The 25,042-nt window shown below is 40.0% G+C and overlaps 9 non-coding genes across 9 annotated transcripts; all 9 read right to left on the bottom strand.

Moving 5' to 3' along the window:
• Positions 1-470: 470 nt before the first annotated feature.
• LOC147730158 (small nucleolar RNA U3) lies at positions 471-686 on the bottom strand. Its single transcript, XR_015309071.1, has one exon. It is a non-coding gene; the product is annotated as a small nucleolar RNA U3 (small nucleolar RNA).
• Positions 687-3,305: 2,619 nt separating this feature from the next.
• On the bottom strand, positions 3,306-3,521 carry LOC147730157 (small nucleolar RNA U3). Its single transcript, XR_015309128.1, has one exon. It is a non-coding gene; the product is annotated as a small nucleolar RNA U3 (small nucleolar RNA).
• A 2,619-nt stretch (positions 3,522-6,140) lies between these two features.
• LOC147730156 (small nucleolar RNA U3) lies at positions 6,141-6,356 on the bottom strand. The gene has a single exon (XR_015309127.1). It is a non-coding gene; the product is annotated as a small nucleolar RNA U3 (small nucleolar RNA).
• Positions 6,357-8,975: 2,619 nt separating this feature from the next.
• Positions 8,976-9,191, bottom strand: LOC147730155 (small nucleolar RNA U3). The gene has a single exon (XR_015309077.1). It is a non-coding gene; the product is annotated as a small nucleolar RNA U3 (small nucleolar RNA).
• Positions 9,192-11,810: 2,619 nt separating this feature from the next.
• LOC147730154 (small nucleolar RNA U3) lies at positions 11,811-12,026 on the bottom strand. Its single transcript, XR_015308761.1, has one exon. It is a non-coding gene; the product is annotated as a small nucleolar RNA U3 (small nucleolar RNA).
• Positions 12,027-14,645: 2,619 nt separating this feature from the next.
• LOC147730153 (small nucleolar RNA U3) lies at positions 14,646-14,861 on the bottom strand. Its single transcript, XR_015309068.1, has one exon. It is a non-coding gene; the product is annotated as a small nucleolar RNA U3 (small nucleolar RNA).
• A 2,619-nt stretch (positions 14,862-17,480) lies between these two features.
• Positions 17,481-17,696, bottom strand: LOC147730152 (small nucleolar RNA U3). Its single transcript, XR_015309129.1, has one exon. It is a non-coding gene; the product is annotated as a small nucleolar RNA U3 (small nucleolar RNA).
• A 2,617-nt stretch (positions 17,697-20,313) lies between these two features.
• LOC147730151 (small nucleolar RNA U3) lies at positions 20,314-20,529 on the bottom strand. The gene has a single exon (XR_015308760.1). It is a non-coding gene; the product is annotated as a small nucleolar RNA U3 (small nucleolar RNA).
• A 2,619-nt stretch (positions 20,530-23,148) lies between these two features.
• Positions 23,149-23,364, bottom strand: LOC147730150 (small nucleolar RNA U3). Its single transcript, XR_015309031.1, has one exon. It is a non-coding gene; the product is annotated as a small nucleolar RNA U3 (small nucleolar RNA).
• Between the last annotated feature and the right edge of the window lie 1,678 nt (positions 23,365-25,042).

Below are 25,042 nucleotides of genomic sequence, written 5' to 3'. Positions count from 1 at the left end.
CCTCAGCAGTCTAAGATCCACCGCAGCCTTGTAAGTTGTATAACCTGTGGCCAGGGTGATACGCTTCCTCTTAGTCTAAAAGGCTTAACTAGCATTAGGAGGTTTCTTTAAACAGTCGAATTGAAAGAGTGTTAAATCGTTGAGTAGCAGTAGTTGCCTTGCAGCAGCCTAGGCTCTACAAATAGCTCATACGCACAGTCCGTTTAAAAAGTACTCTTCACTCCCAAACTTTCTAAAAAACAAACCTTTTTTTATAAATAACATACCAAAATACCAACTGACGGTGAGAAGTGCTTTTCAAAGATAAGCTCTTGCAAAAACCACAAGTCCAAAAAAGCTCAACAGCTTCTACTAAGTATTCATGAACTCAACAGCTAAATAAAAATAAACCAAAGTGCACACTATAAAAATAACAAACTAAGCAAGAAATTAAGAACGGATAGACTTCCTTACACCCTATAAAGTAGCTAACCACTCAGATTGTGTACTCTTTCTCCAATCCTCTTGAAAGGAATAAGAACGATCATCAATAGCTAACAGCAGCTACATAAATGCAACACTGTTCACTCACTTCACGCTCAGAAGAGAACACTTCAATTCTTCATCGTGGTTAGCGAAGACCAAACACTTTCAATCACATTTCCTCAGTTAAAAACTATAGAAATGATCCCTGAAAGTATAGTCTTAATAAAACTGTTTATCGCTCACACAGACAGAAAGGGGGGAAACCCTCCTTACTTACAGTAAGACACGGTTCGGCATCATCAACTGAAATAAAAACATATAAATATACACATATCTGTTACTCCACGAAATAACATTCTACCGATACACACGCATATGCATTTATTTACATTAAAACATACTTAATAGATCCTGGTGACACTGCTTTAAAATTTGCATATTTTAAATCAGCAACCAATTAAATTCAACCTGACTCTTCCTGACCCAACGCTGTACCAGAGGGAAAGCTGGAAAATTCTTCAAAAAACTGTGGTTTCCACAATATCATAGAGATGATTTTTAATGGGAATATTTGGTCTAGATTAGGAACAGTCAATCAGCCAAAAGAGTGACACTGATCGCTAGCATATGTGAAGCGACCTGCTAAGCTTCCAAGTGTGGAAACAAAAGTTGTAGCATTACAGCTACCTTGACATTTTGAACAGTTGCCCCACAGATCAAATGTAGGTCAACATCTTTGATCGGTTACCCCAAAAAAACGAACTGTTCCCCAGTTCACATATAAGACTCTAAGCTGAGGATGGCCTTCGGCGATGGTCCAAACTTTGTGAAAACCTGCTTTCAGCAACTACAGGAGATAACGGAACCTATCGCTTTCAGTAGCGCCCTGAATTCCTGGTTATCTAGGAAAGCGTTCACATGAACAACAACTTGTCCTACCACCCAGCTTGAATTTATGCGGGTTTTTAAAGCTACTAGACGTTTAGCTTCTCGGAACTACAGAAGTATCCAAAATATAGTTTATGTTTTTTTGTGCAAAATACTTTTTACACTGGGAAGTGAATACTTGCCGGAAACGTTTGGTACCTAATATTCATCAGAACCCGGAATTGAACTTTTCAGTGTACACTTCTGTCTTCCAGCATATCCTTAAATGAAGAAAGGAACAACTGTCAACAGTAGACAGTTGTTTAAAAAAAAACTCTGCCTGTGACCTTCCTTTTTAGATCAGAACTTATCTGCAACACCTTCGGACCACTTACAATTTCTACTTCAATCTTGATTCTTCATAACATATCGCGAACAAAAAGTTTTATAACTCTATGCTAAGCTGTCCAAGGGTTACAGGAAGATATCACAACAGCATTTTTTCTGTCACCTGGCTAAGCTCTCAGCAGATCAGTGATAGATAATTAAAACCTGCCGCTGCAGTCTTTGGTTAGAGAACTAAACTTTAATTCAGCATGATAGACTAAAGTTGAAGGCTAGGGACAAACAGAGGAAAGGGGACCGTTCCTGGTCGCCATTGCCTCTTGCGGCAGGCTAAAAGGCTATCACAGTAAGGTCTTAACTGTGTAAGTTTTACGTAAAAAGAGGCCATGGCTGGAAAACCAGTCGGGCAATGCCCCAGACTCTTGCATAACCAAGAAGAACAGTCTATGGGTATTCACCTGGCCTGTCACCACACAGTGAACTTCCACAATTTACGGTCTGGCGCCAGCCCACCTAGGTCTTTTCCTAGGCGTCGCAGCACGGTGGAAATCCAAAATGGTGGCAGTCGGGGCTCGAACCATTAGAAGTTTCAAGGCACAGGGTTTATCCTACTATTTACAAACGGCTGATATTTCGATTCTCTACATGAGGGTCTAATCTTCCAGTGTTCGAATATAGCATAATGGAACGCTAAAGGGGGCTACAATGGTCCTTAAATACCCTCTGTTTGAGTTCTTGACTCAAGTTAAAGCTGAGCTTCTATATCGAGAGGATAGGGCATTTAATCAATGTGATACCCGAGGTAGAAAGTATATTCTGATATCACAACATTCCAGTCTATGAATTAAGAATATTCTGAGTTAAAGCAGGAGAACCAAGAAAATGGTACTTGCTGGAGCAGGTGGCTCGTTTTGACCATTATTTTGTATTGTTGCAACTCCATTCTCCCCAATGGATCCTTCAAATTCCAAAGTTCGAATACATTAAGCCCTTGATGTAGATGGGGCTGTACGGGGGCTAGTTGGGAGCTGCAAGTTTTTGTGCTGAGCACACTAGATTTCATAATGATAAGTAAACATACACAGTCCTTTACTTCTGCTTTGCACTCCACAAATTCCTGTGAAAACTTTAGCAAATACCAAAGGAGGAGTTTTTTATCCTCAGCAGTCTAAGATCCACCGCAGCCTTGTAAGTTGTATAACCTGTGGCCAGGGTGATACGCTTCCTCTTAGTCTAAAAGGCTTAACTAGCATTAGGAGGTTTCTTTAAACAGTCGAATTGAAAGAGTGTTAAATCGTTGAGTAGCAGTAGTTGCCTTGCAGCAGCCTAGGCTCTACAAATAGCTCATACGCACAGTCCGTTTAAAAAGTACTCTTCACTCCCAAACTTTCTAAAAAACAAACCTTTTTTTATAAATAACATACCAAAATACCAACTGACGGTGAGAAGTGCTTTTCAAAGATAAGCTCTTGCAAAAACCACAAGTCCAAAAAAGCTCAACAGCTTCTACTAAGTATTCATGAACTCAACAGCTAAATAAAAATAAACCAAAGTGCACACTATAAAAATAACAAACTAAGCAAGAAATTAAGAACGGATAGACTTCCTTACACCCTATAAAGTAGCTAACCACTCAGATTGTGTACTCTTTCTCCAATCCTCTTGAAAGGAATAAGAAAGATCATCAATAGCAAACAGCAGCTACATAAATGCAACACTGTTCACTCACTTCACGCTCAGAAGAGAACACTTCAATTCTTCATCGTGGTTAGCGAAGACCAAACACTTTCAATCACATTTCCTCAGTTATAAACTATAGAAATGATCCCTGAAAGTATAGTCTTAATAAAACTGTTTATCGCTCACACAGACAGAAAGGGGGGAAACCCTCCTTACTTACAGTAAGACACGGTTCGGCATCATCAACTGAAATAAAAACATATAAATATACACATATCTGTTACTCCACGAAATAACATTCTACCGATACACACGCATATGCATTTATTTACATTAAAACATACTTAATAGATCCTGGTGACACTGCTTTAAAATTTGCATATTTTAAATCAGCAACCAATTAAATTCAACCTGACTCTTCCTGACCCAACGCTGTACCAGAGGGAAAGCTGGAAAATTCTTCAAAAAACTGTGGTTTCCACAATATCATAGAGATGATTTTTAATGGGAATATTTGGTCTAGATTAGGAACAGTCAATCAGCCAAAAGAGTGACACTGATCGCTAGCATATGTGAAGCGACCTGCTAAGCTTCCAAGTGTGGAAACAAAAGTTGTAGCATTACAGCTACCTTGACATTTTGAACAGTTGCCCCACAGATCAAATGTAGGTCAACATCTTTGATCGGTTACCCCAAAAAAACGAACTGTTCCCCAGTTCACATATAAGACTCTAAGCTGAGGATGGCCTTCGGCGATGGTCCAAACTTTGTGAAAACCTGCTTTCAGCAACTACAGGAGATAACGGAACCTATCGCTTTCAGTAGCGCCCTGAATTCCTGGTTATCTAGGAAAGCGTTCACATGAACAACAACTTGTCCTACCACCCAGCTTGAATTTATGCGGGTTTTTAAAGCTACTAGACGTTTAGCCTCTCGGAACTACAGAGGTATCCAAAATATAGTTTATGTTTTTTTGTGCAAAATACTTTTTACACTGGGAAGTGAATACTTGCCGGAAACGTTTGGTACCTAATATTCATCAGAACCCGGAATTGAACTTTTCAGTGTACACTTCTGTCTTCCAGCATATCCTTAAATGAAGAAAGGAACAGCTGTCAACAGTAGACAGTTGTTTAAAAAAAAAACCCTGCCTGTGACCTTCCTTTTTAGATCAGAACTTATCTGCAACACCTTCGGACCACTTACAATTTCTACTTCAATCTTGATTCTTCATAACATATCGTGACAAAAAGTTTTATAACTCTATGCTAAGCTGTCCAAGGGTTACAGGAAGATATCACAACAGCATTTTTTCTGTCACCTGGCTAAGCTCTCAGCAGATCAGTGATAGATAATTAAAACCTGCAGCTGCAGTCTTTGGTTAGAGAACTAAACTTTAATTCAGCATGATAGACTAAAGTTGAAGGCTAGGGACAAACAGAGGAAAGGGGACCGTTCCTGGTCGCCATTGCCTCTTGCGGCAGGCTAAAAGGCTATCACAGTAAGGTCTTAACTGTGTAAGTTTTACGTAAAAAGAGGCCATGGCTGGAAAACCAGTCGGGCAATGCCCCAGACTCTTGCATAACCAAGAAGAACAGTCTATGGGTATTCACCTGGCCTATCACCACACCGTGAACTTCCACAATTTACGGTCTGGCGCCAGCCCACCTAGGTCTTTTCCTAGGCGTCGCAGCACGGTGGAAATCCAAAATGGTGGCAGTCGGGGCTCGAACCATTAGAAGTTTCAAGGCACAGGGTTTATCCTACTATTTACAAACGGCTGATATTTCGATTCTCTACATGAGGGTCTAATCTTCCAGTGTTCGAATATAGCATAATGGAACGCTAAAGGGGGCTACAATGGTCCTTAAATACCCTCTGTTTGAGTTCTTGACTCAAGTTAAAGCTGAGCTTCCATATCGAGAGGATAGGGCATTTAATCAATGTGATACCCGAGGTAGAAAGTCTATTCTGATATCACAACATTCCAGTCTATGAATTAAGAATATTCTGAGTTAAAGCAGGAGAACCAAGAAAATGGTACTTGCTGGAGCAGGTGGCTCGTTTTGACCATTATTTTGTATTGTTGCAACTCCATTCTCCCCAATGGATCCTTCAAATTCCAAAGTTCGAATACATTAAGCCCTTGATGTAGATGGGGCTGTACGGGGGCTAGTTGGGAGCTGCAAGTTTTTGTGCTGAGCACACTAGATTTCATAATGATAAGTAAACATACACAGTCCTTTACTTCTGCTTTGCACTCCACAAATTCCTGTGAAAACTTTAGCAAATACCAAAGGAGGAGTTTTTTATCCTCAGCAGTCTAAGATCCACCGCAGCCTTGTAAGTTGTATAACCTGTGGCCAGGGTGATACGCTTCCTCTTAGTCTAAAAGGCTTAACTAGCATTAGGAGGTTTCTTTAAACAGTCGAATTGAAAGAGTGTTAAATCGTTGAGTAGCAGTAGTTGCCTTGCAGCAGCCTAGGCTCTACAAATAGCTCATACGCACAGTCCGTTTAAAAAGTACTCTTCACTCCCAAACTTTCTAAAAAACAAACCTTTTTTTATAAATAACATACCAAAATACCAACTGACGGTGAGAAGTGCTTTTCAAAGATAAGCTCTTGCAAAAACCACAAGTCCAAAAAAGCTCAACAGCTTCTACTAAGTATTCATGAACTCAACAGCTAAATAAAAATAAACCAAAGTGCACACTATAAAAATAACAAACTAAGCAAGAAATTAAGAACGGATAGACTTCCTTACACCCTATAAAGTAGCTAACCACTCAGATTGTGTACTCTTTCTCCAATCCTCTTGAAAGGAATAAGAAAGATCATCAATAGCAAACAGCAGCTACATAAATGCAACACTGTTCACTCACTTCACGCTCAGAAGAGAACACTTCAATTCTTCATCGTGGTTAGCGAAGACCAAACACTTTCAATCACATTTCCTCAGTTATAAACTATAGAAATGATCCCTGAAAGTATAGTCTTAATAAAACTGTTTATCGCTCACACAGACAGAAAGGGGGGAAACCCTCCTTACTTACAGTAAGACACGGTTCGGCATCATCAACTGAAATAAAAACATATAAATATACACATATCTGTTACTCCACGAAATAACATTCTACCGATACACACGCATATGCATTTATTTACATTAAAACATACTTAATAGATCCTGGTGACACTGCTTTAAAATTTGCATATTTTAAATCAGCAACCAATTAAATTCAACCTGACTCTTCCTGACCCAACGCTGTACCAGAGGGAAAGCTGGAAAATTCTTCAAAAAACTGTGGTTTCCACAATATCATAGAGATGATTTTTAATGGGAATATTTGGTCTAGATTAGGAACAGTCAATCAGCCAAAAGAGTGACACTGATCGCTAGCATATGTGAAGCGACCTGCTAAGCTTCCAAGTGTGGAAACAAAAGTTGTAGCATTACAGCTACCTTGACATTTTGAACAGTTGCCCCACAGATCAAATGTAGGTCAACATCTTTGATCGGTTACCCCAAAAAAACGAACTGTTCCCCAGTTCACATATAAGACTCTAAGCTGAGGATGGCCTTCGGCGATGGTCCAAACTTTGTGAAAACCTGCTTTCAGCAACTACAGGAGATAACGGAACCTATCGCTTTCAGTAGCGCCCTGAATTCCTGGTTATCTAGGAAAGCGTTCACATGAACAACAACTTGTCCTACCACCCAGCTTGAATTTATGCGGGTTTTTAAAGCTACTAGACGTTTAGCCTCTCGGAACTACAGAGGTATCCAAAATATAGTTTATGTTTTTTTGTGCAAAATACTTTTTACACTGGGAAGTGAATACTTGCCGGAAACGTTTGGTACCTAATATTCATCAGAACCCGGAATTGAACTTTTCAGTGTACACTTCTGTCTTCCAGCATATCCTTAAATGAAGAAAGGAACAGCTGTCAACAGTAGACAGTTGTTTAAAAAAAAAACCCTGCCTGTGACCTTCCTTTTTAGATCAGAACTTATCTGCAACACCTTCGGACCACTTACAATTTCTACTTCAATCTTGATTCTTCATAACATATCGTGACAAAAAGTTTTATAACTCTATGCTAAGCTGTCCAAGGGTTACAGGAAGATATCACAACAGCATTTTTTCTGTCACCTGGCTAAGCTCTCAGCAGATCAGTGATAGATAATTAAAACCTGCCGCTGCAGTCTTTGGTTAGAGAACTAAACTTTAATTCAGCATGATAGACTAAAGTTGAAGGCTAGGGACAAACAGAGGAAAGGGGACCGTTCCTGGTCGCCATTGCCTCTTGCGGCAGGCTAAAAGGCTATCACAGTAAGGTCTTAACTGTGTAAGTTTTACGTAAAAAGAGGCCATGGCTGGAAAACCAGTCGGGCAATGCCCCAGACTCTTGCATAACCAAGAAGAACAGTCTATGGGTATTCACCTGGCCTATCACCACACCGTGAACTTCCACAATTTACGGTCTGGCGCCAGCCCACCTAGGTCTTTTCCTAGGCGTCGCAGCACGGTGGAAATCCAAAATGGTGGCAGTCGGGGCTCGAACCATTAGAAGTTTCAAGGCACAGGGTTTATCCTACTATTTACAAACGGCTGATATTTCGATTCTCTACATGAGGGTCTAATCTTCCAGTGTTCGAATATAGCATAATGGAACGCTAAAGGGGGCTACAATGGTCCTTAAATACCCTCTGTTTGAGTTCTTGACTCAAGTTAAAGCTGAGCTTCCATATCGAGAGGATAGGGCATTTAATCAATGTGATACCCGAGGTAGAAAGTCTATTCTGATATCACAACATTCCAGTCTATGAATTAAGAATATTCTGAGTTAAAGCAGGAGAACCAAGAAAATGGTACTTGCTGGAGCAGGTGGCTCGTTTTGACCATTATTTTTTATTGTTGCAACTCCATTCTCCCCAATGGATCCTTCAAATTCCAAAGTTCGAATACATTAAGCCCTTGATGTAGTAGGGGCTGTACGGGGGCTAGTTGGGAGCTGCAAGTTTTTGTGCTGAGCACACTAGATTTCATAATGATAAGTAAACATACACAGTCCTTTACTTCTGCTTTGCACTCCACAAATTCCTGTGAAAACTTTAGCAAATACCAAAGGAGGAGTTTTTTATCCTCAGCAGTCTAAGATCCACCGCAGCCTTGTAAGTTGTATAACCTGTGGCCAGGGTGATACGCTTCCTCTTAGTCTAAAAGGCTTAACTAGCATTAGGAGGTTTCTTTAAACAGTCGAATTGAAAGAGTGTTAAATCGTTGAGTAGCAGTAGTTGCCTTGCAGCAGCCTAGGCTCTACAAATAGCTCATACGCACAGTCCGTTTAAAAAGTACTCTTCACTCCCAAACTTTCTAAAAAACAAACCTTTTTTTATAAATAACATACCAAAATACCAACTGACGGTGAGAAGTGCTTTTCAAAGATAAGCTCTTGCAAAAACCACAAGTCCAAAAAAGCTCAACAGCTTCTACTAAGTATTCATGAACTCAACAGCTAAATAAAAATAAACCAAAGTGCACACTATAAAAATAACAAACTAAGCAAGAAATTAAGAACGGATAGACTTCCTTACACCCTATAAAGTAGCTAACCACTCAGATTGTGTACTCTTTCTCCAATCCTCTTGAAAGGAATAAGAACGATCATCAATAGCAAACAGCAGCTACATAAATGCAACACTGTTCACTCACTTCACGCTCAGAAGAGAACACTTCAATTCTTCATCGTGGTTAGCAAAGACCAAACACTTTCAATCACATTTCCTCAGTTAAAAACTATAGAAATGATCCCTGAAAGTATAGTCTTAATAAAACTGTTTATCGCTCACACAGACAGAAAGGGGGGAAACCCTCCTTACTTACAGTAAGACACGGTTCGGCATCATCAACTGAAATAAAAACATATAAATATACACATATCTGTTACTCCACGAAATAACATTCTACCGATACACACGCATATGCATTTATTTACATTAAAACATACTTAATAGATCCTGGTGACACTGCTTTAAAATTTGCATATTTTAAATCAGCAACCAATTAAATTCAACCTGACTCTTCCTGACCCAACGCTGTACCAGAGGGAAAGCTGGAAAATTCTTCAAAAAGCTGTGGTTTCCACAATATCATAGAGATGATTTTTAATGGGAATATTTGGTCTAGATTAGGAACAGTCAATCAGCCAAAAGAGTGACACTGATCGCTAGCATATGTGAAGCGACCTGCTAAGCTTGCAAGTGTGGAAACAAAAGTTGTAGCATTACAGCTACCTTGACATTTTGAACAGTTGCCCCACAGATCAAATGTAGGTCAACATCTTTGATCGGTTACCCCCAAAAAACGAACTGTTCCCCAGTTCACATATAAGACTCTAAGCTGAGGATGGCCTTCGGCGATGGTCCAAACTTTGTGAAAACCTGCTTTCAGCAACTACAGGAGATAACGGAACCTATCGCTTTCAGTAGCGCCCTGAATTCCTGGTTATCTAGGAAAGCGTTCACATGAACAACAACTTGTCCTACCACCCAGCTTGAATTTATGCGGGTTTTTAAAGCTACTAGACGTTTAGCCTCTCGGAACTACAGAAGTATCCAAAATATAGTTTATGTTTTTTTGTGCAAAATACTTTTTACACTGGGAAGTGAATACTTGCCGGAAACGTTTGGTACCTAATATTCATCAGAACCCGGAATTGAACTTTTCAGTGTACACTTCTGTCTTCCAGCATATCCTTAAATGAAGAAAGGAACAACTGTCAACAGTAGACAGTTGTTTAAAAAAAAGAACTCTGCCTGTGACCTTCCTTTTTAGATCAGAACTTATCTGCAACACCTTCGGACCACTTACAATTTCTACTTCAATCTTGATTCTTCATAACAAATCGTGACAAAAAGTTTTATAACTCTATGCTAAGCTGTCCAAGGGTTACAGGAAGATATCACAACAGCATTTTTTCTGTCACCTGGCTAAGCTCTCAGCAGATCAGTGATAGATAATTAAAACCTGCCGCTGCAGTCTTTAGTTAGCGAACTAAACTTTAATTCAGCATGATAGACTAAAGTTGAAGGCTAGGGACAAACAGAGGAAAGAGGACCGTTCCTGGTCGCCATTGCCTCTTGCGGCAGGCTAAAAGGCTATCACAATAAGGTCTTAACTGTGTAAGTTTAACGTAAAAAGAGGCCATGGCTGGAAAACCAGTCAGGCAATGCCCCAGACTCTTGCATAACCAAGAAGAACAGTCTATGGGTATTCACCTGGCCTGTCACCACACCGTGAACTTCCACAATTTACGGTCTGGCGCCAGCCCACCTAGCTCTTTTCCTAGGCGTCGCAGCACGGTGGAAATCCAAAATGGTGGCAGTCGGGGCTCGAACCATTAGAAGTTTCAAGGCACAGGGTTTATCCTACTATTTACAAACGGCTGATATTTCGATTCTCTACATGAGGGTCTAATCTTCCAGTGTTCGAATATAGCATAATGGAACGCTAAAGGGGGCTACAATGGTCCTTAAATACCCTCTGTTTGAGTTCTTGACTCAAGTTAAAGCTGAGCTTCTATATCGAGAGGATAGGGCATTTAATCAATGTGATACCCGAGGTAGAAAGTCTATTCTGATATCACAACATTCCAGTCTATGAATTAGGAATATTCTGAGTTAAAGCAGGAGAACCAAGAAAATGGTACTTGCTGGAGCAGGTGGCTCGTTTTGACCATTATTTTTTATTGTTGCAACTCCATTCTCCCCAATGGATCCTTCAAATTCCAAAGTTCGAATAAATTAAGCCCCTGATGTACTAGGGGCTGTACGGGGGCTAGTTGGGAGCTGCAAGTTTTTGTGCTGAGCACACTAGATTTCATAATGATAAGTAAACATACACAGTCCTTTACTTCTGCTTTGCACTCCACAAATTCCTGTGAAAACTTTAGCAAATACCAAAGGAGGAGTTTTTTATCCTCAGCAGTCTAAGATCCACCGCAGCCTTGTAAGTTGTATAACCTGTGACCAGGGTGATACGCTTCCTCTTAGTCTAAAAGGCTTAACTAGCATTAGGAGGTTCCTTTAAACAGTCGAATTGAAAGAGTGTTAAATCGTTGAGTAGCAGTAGTTCCCTTGCAGCAGCCTAGGCTCTACAAATAGCTCATACGCACAGTCCGTTTAAAGAGTACTCTTCACTCCCCACTTTCTAAAAGACAAACCTTTTTTTATAAATAACATACCAAAATACCAACTGACGGTGAGAAGTGCTTTTCAAAGATAAGCTCTTGCAAAAACAACAAGTCCAAAAAAGCTCAACAGCTTCTACTAAGTATTCATGAACTCAACAGCTAAATAAAAATAAACCAAAGTGCACACTATAAAAATAACAAACTAAGCAAGAAATTAAGAACGGATAGACTTCCTTATACCCTATAAAGTAGCTAACCACTCAGATTGTGTACTCTTTCTCCAATCCTCTTGAAAGGAATAAGAACGATCATCAATAGCAAACAGCAGCTACATAAATGCAACACTGTTCACTCACTTCATGCTCAGAAGAGAACACTTCAATTCTTCATCATGGTTAGCGAAGACCAAACACTTTCAATCACATTTCCTCAGTTAAAAACTATAGAAATGATCCCTGAAAGTATAGTCTTAATAAAACTGTTTATCGCTCACACAGACAGAAAGGGGGGAAACCCTCCTTACTTACAGTAAGACACGGTTCGGCATCATCAACTGAAATAAAAACATATAAATATACACATATCTGTTACTCCACGAAATAACATTCTACCGATACACACGCATATGCATTTATTTACATTAAAACATACTTAATAGATCCTGGTGACACTGCTTTAAAATTTGCATATTTTAAATCAGCAACCAATTAAATTCAACCTGACTCTTCCTGACCCAACGCTGTACCAGAGGGAAAGCTGGAAAATTCTTCAAAAAACTGCGGTTTCCACAATATCATAGAGATGATTTTTAATGGGAATATTTGGTCTAGATTAGGAACAGTCAATCAGCCAAAAGAGTGACACTGATCGCTAGCATATGTGAAGCGACCTGCTAAGCTTGCAAGTGTGGAAACAAAAGTTGTAGCATTACAGCTACCTTGACATTTTGAACAGTTGCCCCACAGATCAAATGTAGGTCAACATCTTTGATCGGTTACCCCAAAAAAACGAACTGTTCCCCAGTTCACATATAAGACTCTAAGCTGAGGATGGCCTTCAGCGATGGTCCAAACTTTGTGAAAACCTGCTTTCAGCAACTACAGGAGATAACGGAACCTATCGCTTTCAGTAGCGCCCTGAATTCCTGGTTATCTAGGAAAGCGTTCACATGAACAACAACTTGTCCTACCACCCAGCTTGAATTTATGCGGGTTTTTAAAGCTACTAGACGTTTAGCCTCTCGGAACTACAGAAGTATCCAAAATATAGTTTATGTTTTTTTGTGCAAAATACTTTTTACACTGGGAAGTGAATACTTGCCGGAAATGTTTGGTACCTAATATTCATCAGAACCCGGAATTGAACTTTTCAGTGTACACTTCTGTCTTCCAGCATATCCTTAAATGAAGAAAGGAACAACTGTCAACAGTAGACAGTTGTTTAAAAAAAAACCTCTGCCTGTGACCTTCCTTTTTAGATCAGAACTTATCTGCAACACCTTCGGACCACTTACAATTTCTACTTCAATCTTGATTCTTCATAACATATCGCGAACAAAAAGTTTTATAACTCTATGCTAAGCTGTCCAAGGGTTACAGGAAGATATCACAACAACATTTTTTCTGTCACCTGGCTAAGCTCTCAGCAGATCAGTGATAGATAATTAAAACCTGCCGCTGCAGTCTTTGGTTAGAGAACTAAACTTTAATTCAGCATGATAGACTAAAGTTGAAGGCTAGGGACAAACAGAGGAAAGGGGACCGTTCCTGGTCGCCATTGCCTCTTGCGGCAGGCTAAAAGGCTATCACAGTAAGGTCTTAACTGTGTAAGTTTTACGTAAAAAGAGGCCATGGCTGGAAAACCAGTCGGGCAATGCCCCAGACTCTTGCATAACCAAGAAGAACAGTCTGTGGGTATTCACCTGGCCTGTCACCACACCGTGAACTTCCACAATTTACGGTCTGGCGCCAGCCCACCTAGGTCTTTTCCTAGGCGTCGCAGCACGGTGGAAATCCAAAATGGTGGCAGTCGGGGCTCGAACCATTAGAAGTTTCAAGGCACAGGGTTTATCCTACTATTTACAAACGGCTGATATTTCGATTCTCTACATGAGGGTCTAATCTTCCAGTGTTCGAATATAGCATAATGGAACGCTAAAGGGGGCTACAATGGTCCTTAAATACCCTCTGTTTGAGTTCTTGACTCAAGTTAAAGCTGAGCTTCTATATCGAGAGGATAGGGCATTTAATCAATGTGATACCCGAGGTAGAAGGTCTATTCTGATATCACAACATTCCAGTCTATTAATTAAGAATATTCTGAGTTAAAGCAGGAGAACCAAGAAAATGGTACTTGCTGGAGCAGGTGGCTCGTTTTGACCATTATTTTTTATTGTTGCAACTCCATTCTCCCCAATGGATCCTTCAAATTCCAAAGTTCGAATACATTAAGCCCTTGATGTAGTAGGGGCTGTACGGGGGCTAGTTGGGAGCTGCAAGTTTTTGTGCTGAGCACACTAGATTTCATAATGATAAGTAAACATACACAGTCCTTTACTTCTGCTTTGCACTCCACAAATTCCTGTGAAAACTTTAGCAAATACCAAAGGAGGAGTTTTTTATCCTCAGCAGTCTAAGATCCACCGCAGCCTTGTAAGTTGTATAACCTGTGGCCAGGGTGATACGCTTCCTCTTAGTCTAAAAGGCTTAACTAGCATTAGGAGGTTTCTTTAAACAGTCGAATTGAAAGAGTGTTAAATCGTTGAGTAGCAGTAGTTGCCTTGCAGCAGCCTAGGCTCTACAAATAGCTCATACGCACAGTCCGTTTAAAAAGTACTCTTCACTCCCCACTTTCTAAAAGACAAACCTTTTTTTATAAATAACATACCAAAATACCAACTGACGGTGAGAAGTGCTTTTCAAAGATAAGCTCTTGCAAAAACAACAAGTCCAAAAAAGCTCAACAGCTTCTACTAAGTATTCATGAACTCAACAGCTAAATAAAAATAAACCAAAGTGCACACTATAAAAATAACAAACTAAGCAAGAAATTAAGAACGGATAGACTTCCTTACACCCTATAAAGTAGCTAACCACTCAGATTGTGTACTCTTTCTCCAATCCTCTTGAAAGGAATAAGAACGATCATCAATAGCAAACAGCAGTTACATAAATGCAACACTGTTCACTCACTTCACGCTCAGAAGAAAACACTTCAATTCTTCATCGTGGTTAGCGAAGATCAAACACTTTCAATCACATTTCCTCAGTTAAAAACTATAGAAATGATCCCTGAAAGTATAGTCTTAATAAAACTGTTTATCGCTCACACAGACAGAAAGGGGGGAAACCCTCCTTACTTACAGTAAGACACGGTTCGGCATCATGAACTGAAATAAAAACATATAAATATACACATATCTGTTACTCCACGAAATAACATTCTACCGATACACACGCATATGCATTTATTTACATTAAAACATACTTAATAGATCCTGGTGACACTGCTTTAAAATTTGCATATTTTAAATCCGCAACCAATTAAATTCAACCTGACTCTTCCTGACCCAACGCTGTACCAGAGGGAAAGCTGGAAAATTCTTCAAAAAACTGTGGTTTCCACAATATCATAGAGATGATTTTTAATGGGAATATTTGGTCTAGATTAGGAACAGTCAATCAGCCAAAAGAGTGACACTGATCGCTAGCATATGTGAAGCGACCTGCTAAGCTTGCAAGTGTGGAAACAAAAGTTGTAGCATTACAGCTACCTTGACATTTTGAACAAATGCCCCACAGATCAAATGTAGGTCAACATCTTTGATCGGTTACCCCAAAAAAACGAACTGTTCCCCAGTTCACATATAAGACTCTAAGCTGAGGATGGCCTTCGGCGATGGTCCAAACTTTGTGAAAACCTGCTTTCAGCAACTACAGGAGATAACGGAACCTATCGCTTTCAGTAGCGCCCTGAATTCCTGGTTATCTAGGAAAGCGTTCACATGAACAACAACTTGTCCTACCACCCAGCTTGAATTTATGCGGGTTTTTAAAGCTACTAGACGTTTAGCCTCTCGGAACTACAGAAGTATCCAAAATATAGTTTATGTTTTTTTGTGCAAAATACTTTTTACACTGGGAAGTGAATACTTGCCGGAAACGTTTGGTACCTAATATTCATCAGAACCCGGAATTGAACTTTTCAGTGTACACTTCTGTCTTCCAGCATATCCTTAAATGAAGAAAGGAACAACTGTCAACAGTAGACAGTTGTTTAAAAAAAAACTCTGCCTGTGACCTTCCTTTTTAGATCAGAACTTATCTGCAACACCTTCGGACCACTTACAATTTCTACTTCAATCTTGATTCTTCATAACATATCGCGAACAAAACGTTTTATAACTCTATGCTAAGCTGTCCAAGGGTTACAGGAAGATATCACAACAGCATTTTTTCTGTCACCTGGCTAAGCTCTCAGCAGATCAGTGATAGATAATTAAAACCTGCCGCTGCAGTCTTTGGTTAGAGAACTAAACTTTAATTCAGCATGATAGACTAAAGTTGAAGGCTAGGGACAAACAGAGGAAAGGGGACCGTTCCTGGTCGCCATTGCCTCTTGCGGCAGGCTAAAAGGCTATCACAGTAAGGTCTTAACTGTGTAAGTTTTACGTAAAAAGAGGCCATGGCTGGAAAACCAGTCGGGCAATGCCCCAGACTCTTGCATAACCAAGAAGAACAGTCTATGGGTATTCACCTGGCCTATCACCACACCGTGAACTTCCACAATTTACGGTCTGGCGCCAGCCCACCTAGGTCTTTTCCTAGGCGTCGCAGCACGGTGGAAATCCAAAATGGTGGCAGTCGGGGCTCGAACCATTAGAAGTTTCAAGGCACAGGGTTTATCCTACTATTTACAAACGGCTGATATTTCGATTCTCTACATGAGGGTCTAATCTTCCAGTGTTCGAATATAGCATAATGGAACGCTAAAGGGGGCTACAATGGTCCTTAAATACCCTCTGTTTGAGTTCTTGACTCAAGTTAAAGCTGAGCTTCCATATCGAGAGGATAGGGCATTTAATCAATGTGATACCCGAGGTAGAAAGTCTATTCTGATATCACAACATTCCAGTCTATGAATTAAGAATATTCTGAGTTAAAGCAGGAGAACCAAGAAAATGGTACTTGCTGGAGCAGGTGGCTCGTTTTGACCATTATTTTTTATTGTTGCAACTCCATTCTCCCCAATGGATCCTTCAAATTCCAAAGTTCGAATACATTAAGCCCTTGATGTAGTAGGGGCTGTACGGGGGCTAGTTGGGAGCTGCAAGTTTTTGTGCTGAGCACACTAGATTTCATAATGATAAGTAAACATACACAGTCCTTTACTTCTGCTTTGCACTCCACAAATTCCTGTGAAAACTTTAGCAAATACCAAAGGAGGAGTTTTTTATCCTCAGCAGTCTAAGATCCACCGCAGCCTTGTAAGTTGTATAACCTGTGGCCAGGGTGATACGCTTCCTCTTAGTCTAAAAGGCTTAACTAGCATTAGGAGGTTTCTTTAAACAGTCGAATTGAAAGAGTGTTAAATCGTTGAGTAGCAGTAGTTGCCTTGCAGCAGCCTAGGCTCTACAAATAGCTCATACGCACAGTCCGTTTAAAAAGTACTCTTCACTCCCAAACTTTCTAAAAAACAAACCTTTTTTTATAAATAACATACCAAAATACCAACTGACGGTGAGAAGTGCTTTTCAAAGATAAGCTCTTGCAAAAACCACAAGTCCAAAAAAGCTCAACAGCTTCTACTAAGTATTCATGAACTCAACAGCTAAATAAAAATAAACCAAAGTGCACACTATAAAAATAACAAACTAAGCAAGAAATTAAGAACGGATAGACTTCCTTACACCCTATAAAGTAGCTAACCACTCAGATTGTGTACTCTTTCTCCAATCCTCTTGAAAGGAATAAGAACGATCATCAATAGCAAACAGCAGCTACATAAATGCAACACTGTTCACTCACTACACGCTCAGAAGAGAACACTTCAATTCTTCATCGTGGTTAGCGAAGACCAAACACTTTCAATCACATTTCCTCAGTTAAAAACTATAGAAATGATCCCTGAAAGTATAGTCTTAATAAAACTGTTTATCGCTCACACAGACAGAAAGGGGGGAAACCCTCCTTACTTACAGTAAGACACGGTTCGGCATCATCAACTGAAATAAAAACATATAAATATACACATATCTGTTACTCCACGAAATAACATTCTACCGATACACACGCATATGCATTTATTTACATTAAAACATACTTAATAGATCCTGGTGACACTGCTTTAAAATTTGCATATTTTAAATCAGCAACCAATTAAATTCAACCTGACTCTTCCTGACCCAACGCTGTACCAGAGGGAAAGCTGGAAAATTCTTCAAAAAACTGTGGTTTCCACAATATCATAGAGATGATTTTTAATGGGAATATTTGGTCTAGATTAGGAACAGTCAATCAGCCAAAAGAGTGACACTGATCGCTAGCATATGTGAAGCGACCTGCTAAGCTTCCAAGTGTGGAAACAAAAGTTGTAGCATTACAGCTACCTTGACATTTTGAACAGTTGCCCCACAGATCAAATGTAGGTCAACATCTTTGATCGGTTACCCCAAAAAAACGAACTGTTCCCCAGTTCCATATAAGACTCTAAGCTGAGGATGGCCTTCGGCGATGGTCCAAACTTTGTGAAAACCTGCTTTCAGCAACTACAGGAGATAACGGAACCTATCGCTTTCAGTAGCGCCCTGAATTCCTGGTTATCTAGGAAAGCGTTCACATGAACAACAACTTGTCCTACCACCCAGCTTGAATTTATGCGGGTTTTTAAAGCTACTAGACGTTTAGCCTCTCGGAACTACAGAAGTATCCAAAATATAGTTTATGTTTTTTTGTGCAAAATACTTTTTACACTGGGAAGTGAATACTTGCCGGAAACGTTTGGTACCTAATATTCATCAGAACCCGGAATTGAACTTTTCAGTGTACACTTCTGTCTTCCAGCATATCCTTAAATGAAGAAAGGAACAACTGTCAACAGTAGACAGTTGTTTAAAAAAAACTCTGCCTGTGACCTTCCTTTTTAGATCAGAACTTATCTGCAACACCTTCGGACCACTTACAATTTCTACTTCAATCTTGATTCTTCATAACATATCGCGAACAAAAAGTTTTATAACTCTATGCTAAGCTGTCCAAGGGTTACAGGAAGATATCACAACAGCATTTTTTCTGTCACCTGGCTAAGCTCTCAGCAGATCAGTGATAGATAATTAAAACCTGCCGCTGCAGTCTTTGGTTAGAGAACTAAACTTTAATTCAGCATGATAGACTAAAGTTGAAGGCTAGGGACAAACAGAGGAAAGGGGACCGTTCCTGGTCGCCATTGCCTCTTGCGGCAGGCTAAAAGGCTATCACAGTAAGGTCTTAACTGTGTAAGTTTTACGTAAAAAGAGGCCATGGCTGGAAAACCAGTCGGGCAATGCCCCAGACTCTTGCATAACCAAGAAGAACAGTCTATGGGTATTCACCTGGCCTGTCACCACACCGTGAACTTCCACAATTTACGGTCTGGCGCCAGCCCACCTAGGTCTTTTCCTAGGCGTCGCAGCACGGTGGAAATCCAAAATGGTGGCAGTCGGGGCTCGAACCATTAGAAGTTTCAAGGCACAGGGTTTATCCTACTATTTACAAACGGATGATATTTCGATTCTCTACATGAGGGTCTAATCTTCCAGTGTTCGAATATAGCATAATGGAACGCTAAAGGGGGCTACAATGGTCCTTAAATACCCTCTGTTTGAGTTCTTGACTCAAGTTAAAGCTGAGCTTCTATATCGAGAGGATAGGGCATTTAATCAATGTGATACCCAAGGTAGAAAGTCTATTCTGATATCACAACATTCCAGTCTATGAATTAAGAATATTCTGAGTTAAAGCAGGAGAACCAAGAAAATGGTACTTGCTGGAGCAGGTGGCTCGTTTTGACCATTATTTTTTATTGTTGCAACTCCATTCTCCCCAATGGATCCTTCAAATTCCAAAGTTCGAATACATTAAGCCCTTGATGTAGTAGGGGCTGTACGGGGGCTAGTTGGGAGCTGCAAGTTTTTGTGCTGAGCACACTAGATTTCATAATGATAAGTAAACATACACAGTCCTTTACTTCTGCTTTGCACTCCACAAATTCCTGTGAAAACTTTAGCAAATACCAAAGGAGGAGTTTTTTATCCTCAGCAGTCTAAGATCCACCGCAGCCTTGTAAGTTGTATAACCTGTGGCCAGGGTGATACGCTTCCTCTTAGTCTAAAAGGCTTAACTAGCATTAGGAGGTTTCTTTAAACAGTCGAATTGAAAGAGTGTTAAATCGTTGAGTAGCAGTAGTTGCCTTGCAGCAGCCTAGGCTCTACAAATAGCTCATACGCACAGTCCGTTTAAAAAGTACTCTTCACTCCCAAACTTTCTAAAAAACAAACCTTTTTTTATAAATAACATACCAAAATACCAACTGACGGTGAGAAGTGCTTTTCAAAGATAAGCTCTTGCAAAAACCACAAGTCCAAAAAAGCTCAACAGCTTCTACTAAGTATTCATGAACTCAACAGCTAAATAAAAATAAACCAAAGTGCACACTATAAAAATAACAAACTAAGCAAGAAATTAAGAACGGATAGACTTCCTTACACCCTATAAAGTAGCTAACCACTCAGATTGTGTACTCTTTCTCCAATCCTCTTGAAAGGAATAAGAACGATCATCAATAGCAAACAGCAGCTACATAAATGCAACACTGTTCACTCACTTCATGCTCAGAAGAGAACACTTCAATTCTTCATCATGGTTAGCGAAGACCAAACACTTTCAATCACATTTCCTCAGTTAAAAACTATAGAAATGATCCCTGAAAGTATAGTCTTAATAAAACTGTTTATCGCTCACACAGACAGAAAGGGGGGAAACCCTCCTTACTTACAGTAAGACACGGTTCGGCATCATCAACTGAAATAAAAACATATAAATATACACATATCTGTTACTCCACGAAATAACATTCTACCGATACACACGCATATGCATTTATTTACATTAAAACATACTTAATAGATCCTGGTGACACTGCTTTAAAATTTGCATATTTTAAATCAGCAACCAATTAAATTCAACCTGACTCTTCCTGACCCAACGCTGTACCAGAGGGAAAGCTGGAAAATTCTTCAAAAAGCTGTGGTTTCCACAATATCATAGAGATGATTTTTAATGGGAATATTTGGTCTAGATTAGGAACAGTCAATCAGCCAAAAGAGTGACACTGATCGCTAGCATATGTGAAGCGACCTGCTAAGCTTGCAAGTGTGGAAACAAAAGTTGTAGCATTACAGCTACCTTGACATTTTGAACAAATGCCCCACAGATCAAATGTAGGTCAACATCTTTGATCGGTTACCCCAAAAAAACGAACTGTTCCCCAGTTCACATATAAGACTCTAAGCTGAGGATGGCCTTCGGCGATGGTCCAAACTTTGTGAAAACCTGCTTTCAGCAACTACAGGAGATAACGGAACCTATCGCTTTCAGTAGCGCCCTGAATTCCTGGTTATCTAGGAAAGCGTTCACATGAACAACAACTTGTCCTACCACCCAGCTTGAATTTATGCGGGTTTTTAAAGCTACTAGACGTTTAGCCTCTCGGAACTACAGAAGTATCCAAAATATAGTTCATGTTTTTTTGTGCAAAATACTTTTTACACTGGGAAGTGAATACTTGCCGGAAACGTTTGGTACCTAATATTCATCAGAACCCGGAATTGAACTTTTCAGTGTACACTTCTGTCTTCCAGCATATCCTTAAATGAAGAAAGGAACAACTGTCAACAGTAGACAGTTGTTTAAAAAAAAGAACTCTGCCTGTGACCTTCCTTTTTAGATCAGAACTTATCTGCAACACCTTCGGACCACTTACAATTTCTACTTCAATCTTGATTCTTCATAACATATCGTGACAAAAAGTTTTATAACTCTATGCTAAGCTGTCCAAGGGTTACAGGAAGATATCACAACAGCATTTTTTCTGTCACCTGGCTAAGCTCTCAGCAGATCAGTGATAGATAATTAAAACCTGCCGCTGCAGTCTTTAGTTAGCGAACTAAACTTTAATTCAGCATGATAGACTAAAGTTGAAGGCTAGGGACAAACAGAGGAAAGAGGACCGTTCCTGGTCGCCATTGCCTCTTGCGGCAGGCTAAAAGGCTATCACAATAAGGTCTTAACTGTGTAAGTTTTACGTAAAAAGAGGCCATGGCTGGAAAACCAGTCAGGCAATGCCCCAGACTCTTGCATAACCAAGAAGAACAGTCTATGGGTATTCACCTGGCCTGTCACCACACCGTGAACTTCCACAATTTACGGTCTGGCGCCAGCCCACCTAGCTCTTTTCCTAGGCGTCGCAGCACGGTGGAAATCCAAAATGGTGGCAGTCGGGGCTCGAACCATTAGAAGTTTCAAGGCACAGGGTTTATCCTACTATTTACAAACGGCTGATATTTCGATTCTCTACATGAGGGTCTAATCTTCCAGTGTTCGAATATAGCATAATGGAACGCTAAAGGGGGCTACAATGGTCCTTAAATACCCTCTGTTTGAGTTCTTGACTCAAGTTAAAGCTGAGCTTCTATATCGAGAGGATAGGGCATTTAATCAATGTGATACCCGAGGTAGAAAGTCTATTCTGATATCACAACATTCCAGTCTATGAATTAGGAATATTCTGAGTTAAAGCAGGAGAACCAAGAAAATGGTACTTGCTGGAGCAGGTGGCTCGTTTTGACCATTATTTTTTATTGTTGCAACTCCATTCTCCCCAATGGATCCTTCAAATTCCAAAGTTCGAATAAATTAAGCCCCTGATGTACTAGGGGCTGTACGGGGGCTAGTTGGGAGCTGCAAGTTTTTGTGCTGAGCACACTAGATTTCATAATGATAAGTAAACATACACAGTCCTTTACTTCTGCTTTGCACTCCACAAATTCCTGTGAAAACTTTAGCAAATACCAAAGGAGGAGTTTTTTATCCTCAGCAGTCTAAGATCCACCGCAGCCTTGTAAGTTGTATAACCTGTGACCAGGGTGATACGCTTCCTCTTAGTCTAAAAGGCTTAACTAGCATTAGGAGGTTCCTTTAAACAGTCGAATTGAAAGAGTGTTAAATCGTTGAGTAGCAGTAGTTCCCTTGCAGCAGCCTAGGCTCTACAAATAGCTCATACGCACAGTCCGTTTAAAGAGTACTCTTCACTCCCCACTTTCTAAAAGACAAACCTTTTTTTATAAATAACATACCAAAATACCAACTGACGGTGAGAAGTGCTTTTCAAAGATAAGCTCTTGCAAAAACCACAAGTCCAAAAAAGCTCAACAGCTTCTACTAAGTATTCATGAACTCAACAGCTAAATAAAAATAAACCAAAGTGCACACTATAAAAATAACAAACTAAGCAAGAAATTAAGAACAGATAGACTTCCTTACACCCTATAAAGTAGCTAACCACTCAGATTGTGTACTCTTTCTCCAATCCTCTTGAAAGGAATAAGAACGATCATCAATAGCAAACAGCAGCTACATAAATGCAACACTGTTCACTCACTTCACGCTCAGAAGAGAACACTTCAATTCTTCATCGTGGTTAGCGAAGACCAAACACTTTCAATCACATTTCCTCAGTTAAAAACTATAGAAATGATCCCTGAAAGTATAGTCTTAATAAAACTGTTTATCGCTCACACAGACAGAAAGGGGGGAAACCCTCCTTACTTACAGTAAGACACGGTTCGGCATCATCAACTGAAATAAAAACATATAAATATACACATATCTGTTACTCCACGAAATAACATTCTACCGATACACACGCATATGCATTTATTTACATTAAAACATACTTAATAGATCCTGGTGACACTGCTTTAAAACTTGCATATTTTAAATCAGCAACCAATTAAATTCAACCTGACTCTTCCTGACCCAACGCTGTACCAGAGGGAAAGCTGGAAAATTCTTCAAAAAACTGTGGTTTCCACAATATCATAGAGATGATTTTTAATGGGAATATTTGGTCTAGATTAGGAACAGTCAATCAGCCAAAAGAGTGACACTGATCGCTAGCATATGTGAAGCGACCTGCTAAGCTTGCAAGTGTGGAAACAAAAGTTGTAGCATTACAGCTACCTTGACATTTTGAACAGTTGCCCCACAGATCAAATGTAGGTCAACATCTTTGATCGGTTACCCCAAAAAAACGAACTGTTCCCCAGTTCACATATAAGACTCTAAGCTGAGGATGGCCTTCGGCGATGGTCCAAACTTTGTGAAAACCTGCTTTCAGCAACTACAGGAGATAACGGAACCTATCGCTTTCAGTAGCGCCCTGAATTCCTGGTTATCTAGGAAAGCGTTCACATGAACAACAACTTGTCCTACCACCCAGCTTGAATTTATGCGGGTTTTTAAAGCTACTAGACGTTTAGCCTCTCGGAACTACAGAAGTATCCAAAATATAGTTTATGTTTTTTTGTGCAAAATACTTTTTACACTGGGAAGTGAATACTTGCCGGAAACGTTTGGTACCTAATATTCATCAGAACCCGGAATTGAACTTTTCAGTGTACACTTCTGTCTTCCAGCATATCCTTAAATGAAGAAAGGAACAACTGTCAACAGTAGACAGTTGTTTAAAAAAAAAACTCTGCCTGTGACCTTCCTTTTTAGATCAGAACTTATCTGCAACACCTTCGGACCACTTACAATTTCTACTTCAATCTTGATTCTTCATAACATATCGCGAACAAAAAGTTTTATAACTCTATGCTAAGCTGTCCAAGGGTTACAGGAAGATATCACAACAGCATTTTTTCTGTCACCTGGCTAAGCTCTCAGCAGATCAGTGATAGATAATTAAAACCTGCCGCTGCAGTCTTTGGTTAGAGAACTAAACTTTAATTCAGCATGATAGACTAAAGTTGAAGGCTAGGGACAAACAGAGGAAAGGGGACCGTTCCTGGTCGCCATTGCCTCTTGCGGCAGGCTAAAAGGCTATCACAGTAAGGTCTTAACTGTGTAAGTTTTACGTAAAAAGAGGCCATGGCTGGAAAACCAGTCGGGCAATGCCCCAGACTCTTGCATAACCAAGAAGAACAGTCTATGGGTATTCACCTGGCCTGTCACCACACCGTGAACTTCCACAATTTACGGTCTGGCGCCAGCCCACCTAGGTCTTTTCCTAGGCGTCGCAGCACGGTGGAAATCCAAAATGGTGGCAGTCGGGGCTCGAACCATTAGAAGTTTCAAGGCACAGGGTTTATCCTACTATTTACAAACGGCTGATATTTCGATTCTCTACATGAGGGTCTAATCTTCCAGTGTTCGAATATAGCATAATGG

The sequence above is a fragment of the Lissotriton vulgaris genome, chromosome 2_1 (genome assembly GCF_964263255.1).
Source record: "Lissotriton vulgaris chromosome 2_1, aLisVul1.2, whole genome shotgun sequence".
Classification (NCBI taxonomy): domain Eukaryota; kingdom Metazoa; phylum Chordata; class Amphibia; order Caudata; family Salamandridae; genus Lissotriton; species Lissotriton vulgaris.
The sequence above is the reverse complement of the archived record's forward strand: the minus strand, read 5'-3'. Positions and strand labels throughout refer to the sequence as shown.